Source organism: Phyllostomus discolor, chromosome 3, assembly GCF_004126475.2.
Source record: "Phyllostomus discolor isolate MPI-MPIP mPhyDis1 chromosome 3, mPhyDis1.pri.v3, whole genome shotgun sequence".
Lineage (NCBI taxonomy): Eukaryota > Metazoa > Chordata > Mammalia > Chiroptera > Phyllostomidae > Phyllostomus > Phyllostomus discolor.
This window is the reverse complement of record NC_040905.2, coordinates 78,920,666-78,925,625: the sequence shown is the minus strand read 5'-3', so window position 1 is coordinate 78,925,625 and position 4,960 is coordinate 78,920,666. Positions and strand designations below refer to the sequence as shown.

The window sequence follows — 4,960 nt, the reverse complement described above, 5'->3', positions numbered from 1 at the left end:
TGGTGCTTAGCACATAATTAATGCTATTTGTGTGTTGGTTTTCATGCTATTATTCCATAAGTACCTGAATCAGTGTTTTTTGAAGATAAGCATTGCTGTGGTATTTGGCTAGGGTGATGGTGATAGTTCTTAGCAAGATATAACTAACTATAGTCTTCCCTTGGGTTGATGGTCAAAATCACATTCTCTTCTCTTAATTCCTAAAGCATTTAGAAGGTGTATTTTTCCTCCTATCATTTGCTGCTCTGTGTGTTTTTACTTCTTCAACATTAGATATCAAAGACATCCTGAGCTTTTGAAGGAAAGGAAGTGACTTCTTGGTTTTCTAATCCCTTTAACATTCATCACCTAGTAAGTGCTAAGTAAATCTTCATAACTGAAAGAATGAGCCTTATTTATTGCTAATTCATGTATTTGTACACAATTCAGATGGGCCAATGGGTTCACTGTTGTCCAGTTAATTGATGACCTAAGACTCTTAGCTTCTTGACGACAATTTAGACCACTTAGAGGACACAGGTCCTGGACAGGTATGTTGAAACATCCACAATCAGTCAGTTTTCTATACTCTAGCCTTCTTTATCATCATTTTAATCTTAGAGGTGTTTATGTGTCTTTATTTTATCTTATAGTTCCTTTTGACTTTTATGAATAACTTAAACTCTTCCTCTACCTCAAATTAATAACCTTCCATATAAGAAGATGATCTTAAAAATGACCTTCTTATAACTCTAAGAAGCCTTCCCTAAAATACACATGGGTGGCCCAGTTACCTATTTCAGCATAACAAATTCCCTTAAAAATGTGATTAAAAACAAGAGTGTTCTCATTATTTCTCATGGTTCCATGGGTTGGTTGACCAGGCTCAGCTGAATGGTTCCTATGTAAGGTGTACCATAAGCTGGTAGTCAGATGGCAGCTGAGGAAGCAGCCATACAAAGGCTCAGATGGGCGGGACACCCAAAATGGCTCATCGTCGTGGCTGAAAGCTGATTCTTGCTCTCCGATGGGAGTTCAGCTGTGGCTGTTGACAGGGCACCTACATAGGGTGTCAGCTGGGTGACCTGAGATTCTCACACCACCTCATGGCAGATGGGTCACACAGAGGGAATATTGCATTCCCAGAGATGGAAAGTGGAAGATGCCAGTTCCTTAAGAACAAGACCTGCAAAATAGCATTACATCACTTCTGCCATATTTTATTAATCAAAGTAGTCGCCGAATCCAACCTGAACCAAGAGCAGGGAACATAGACCCTACTTCTCAACAGGAGGAGTGTCAAAGAATCTGTGGCTGTCTTTTCTCTGCCACAATGGTCACATGTTCTCCTTTAACAATCTACATGTACCTATTTTAAAAATCTATTATGTTGCAATTGAAATAGGCTCTTGTACTATAAGCTCCTTTATATTATACTGTAAGTAGCTAGCACTGTGATAAATATAAATACAATTAAACAGAAAAAAATATTTTAGGAGATTCAGGATTTTTAAATCTTTAGAAATTAGTGTGGACTAAACCCCATTTCAATTTACATTGCTAGGATATTGTGTGCTATTCTAATAATAGTTTAAGAAAAGTATTGGCTAAAGACTTGTAGTTGACAAGCTTAATAATTATAACTAAAATATTTATAAATTTTATTTAATCATACCTCTCATGGCCAATACAGTAAGTTCTATTTTCCTTCTCAGATACCACATTTAAGTTCTCCAATGTGTTTCCCCCAAATTTCCTTTGACATGCATATATATATACGTGTGTGTGTGTGTGTGTGTGTGTGTGTCATTCTATGCTTACCCTAGCAGACTTCCAACAGCCAGCTCCTGTATCTCTAAAGGAGAGAGGTACCTGAGGACTGCCAGAAGAGGTCCTTTCCAGTGACTGACAGATGTGGGGATATAAATACTTCAGCTTCTTTGTTCTATGGCAGGATAATTCTAAGGCTTGGGTTTGCACTACTTTCAGAGTTTCTCTATATAATTAAGCTACCCACAATGGAAAGCAGCTTAATAATTGACCTGTATTTTCTGTCTTCCCTTCCCCATATCAATTCCCTTTTCCCATGCCAGCATTCCTTGACCTTCTGATAACTCCTTACACTCAAATCAGACTCAGGCCTGTCTGCTTCTGGGGCAACCAAAACTAAGACAAGCAATGAACAAACTCTTGAGAAAGTAACAGCTATTGTCTGTGATTAAAGTTTCAGTAAGATGTAAACCAACCTGACCCGAGCCTGTCTGTGTAACACATTTAGAAACAAAAAAGTATTCCATAAACAGGTCACTAATTATTTGTCACCTGTTAATGTTGATATTTGTAAGTAATGGGCAGGATTTTTATCTGGTCACTGAATGCTTACAGGCACACAGACTGGAAAAATAAAACATAAATGAACCTAAAAACCAAAGTTTTGGTTTTTTTAACAGTATTACAAATTGAAGTCATAGAAAATGGACCTTTATGGGCTGCAAGTTTTCTCATTACTGCCTCTACTAGGAGGTCTCCATGAGGACCCACATAAGACAACGTACCTGAGAAAATGGTTGGCATGATACGGCCAGAATGTCTCTAGGGGTGGTCAGACTGTGACACAGTGTTTAACATGGCTGGTTTATGTGTACCAAGTAGTCAGTTCTTCAGGTCTGACAGGATATCGGGAATTAACATTCAGAGTGGGGCAATCAGCGTGTCAAAAGTGATCGGTTTTTTAGTCAGCTCAAGGTGACAGCCCTATTTTTTCCTCCCATACTTCCTGGAGAAAGACCTGATGCTCTGGTTTGAAGTATGGGAGGAAAATCAACATGAGGGTCAGGAAAGAGATTTTTATGCCTACAGGCTTCCACTACACTAAACGTCCCTGCAGCCAGGCCACTTGCCTCTTTAAAGAACTGTCTTCCATCCCCAGCTTTACCTCCTGTATTCAGAATATTCTGTGGGCAAGGATGAGGAACAAGAGCAGCAGTGGGAGAGACCCCTCCTACCTGGGTCTGTGCTGCTCCAGGCAACAAGCAGCCTGAACAGCAAAGGGCCTCACCCCAGCTTTCACTCATGCTAAGCCTATCAGTAGCCTATAAACTAACCCTTATAATACAATAACCACAACTCTATTTTCTGACCCACATTCTATGCAGACCATGCATGCTAGAATAGACAGCTGATCAAGAGCAAAGTTAGCTCAAGGATCAACAAGCACAATGTGGAATTTCCTTGCCTCTTTGTTCCTGACAATAGCAACTTGTTCATGTCAATAGTTACTCTGAGCCTCAGGTTCTTCATAAGTTTTATAACTAAATGAGTTCATACTTAGCCTGATGTCAGGCATTGAGTAAGCATTCTATAAGTGGCAAATATCACCTTCTCCTGAAATGCTTAGATAGGCTTTGTCCAGATTCAGTTAGGTCTATTCACATTTTTATTAGTCAGCTGTGTCCTCAATCCTAAATTCCTGCCTTGGGCCCAAGTGATTTGGGTGGAAGGATCCTACCTCTTCTTCACGAAGCAACTTAGAAAATATTGATACCCAAGCCTCATCCATATCATTTAAAAGTGACTGTCTCCGAATAGAGTGCAATTCTTTAAAGTTCCCCAGGTGCTCCAGATGTAGCAGTAAGAGCAGGAACCACTTGGTTTAAAGTGATTCTACTCATCTGAAACTAAGCTGAGTATTACAGAGGCTGTAATTTAGTCTAGAGAAGGTTGGTGAAACACTGAAAACATTCTATGACAAGTGGTTGGAAAAGTAAATGTGTTTAACCTTGGGCCAGGGATGCTGACAGGGAGACATGTACAGGAACAAACCTTCTTCAAATATTTGAAGAAGCCTAAAATAACTGCTATTTTATATGAAATAATTAAGCATCATCTTTGTACTGCTATGTAATATAGAAATTATAGGTATGCAGATTTAATCTTGAGGTAAGAAAGAATATCTAGCCATTTCCCCAAAGAGAAAGACTCTAAAGACATAAAGAGTGTCTTCTACATTTTGATGGTTCCCAGATAAGAGGAGGGTGAGGGAAAATGGGCAAAGAGTTGAGGGGATTAAGAAGTACACAGCTTTGCGCAGTGGCACTATCGTAGCCAATGAGGTTTATCCGAGGTGCGACTATTGCTAATTGAAAGAAGTACAAATAGTAGTTACTGAATAGCCAGGGGGATGTAAAGTACAGTGTAGGAAAGGGAGTAGCCAAAGAACTTACACACATGACCCATGGACATGAACAAGGGTGGGGGGATTGCCTGAGGGACTGGGGGGAGCTGGGTGGAGGGGGAGCAAAGAAAGAAAAATCAGGATAACTGTATTAGCATAATCAATAAAACATAATTTTATTTTTTTAAGATTTTATTTATGTTTAGACAGAGGGGGAGGGAGGGAGAAAGATAAGAGAAACATCAATGTGTGGTTGCCTCCTGCATACCCCCTACTGGAGACCCAGCCCACAACCCAGGCATGTGCCCTGACTGGGAACTAACTGAACCAATGACCCTTTGCTTTGCAAGTCAATACCCAGTCCAGTGAGCCACAATATCCAGAGCCAATGAAATGTAATTTTTAAAAAACATAATGAGGTTCTAATCACTAGAAATGCTCAAGTGAGGCCAGACAATTATCTTCAGGAAGAGATTAGACTCTCAAAGTTTGCTTCTAGTCTTAAAATTTTGTGAATTAGGATTAAGTAATTTTAATTTATTCCCTTTTAGTATAGTACTTTCCTCTCACATACACCATGGTCAAAGGAATACTTTCAAATGAAGCAGAAGATTTTCAAAAACCACTTGAAATAATTGAATAAAAAGTAGAATTTTAAAAAAGTGTTTCTTTCACTTAATCTTAGTACTCACAGATTTCCAAGATTTTTGACAAGATAATAAATGAGACATTTTTCTTAAAAAATAAAATAAAATAAAGTCAGCCTTATCATTATACCTGGGTATTATAGTTGTAGGTGTTATGACT

At 38.8% G+C, this 4,960-nt stretch overlaps 1 pseudogene; it reads left to right on the top strand.

Annotated features, from left to right (window-relative positions):
* The first annotated feature begins 4,057 nt into the window (after nucleotides 1–4,057).
* On the top strand, nucleotides 4,058–4,139 carry LOC114513669 (annotated as a pseudogene).
* The last annotated feature ends 821 nt before the right edge of the window (nucleotides 4,140–4,960 follow it).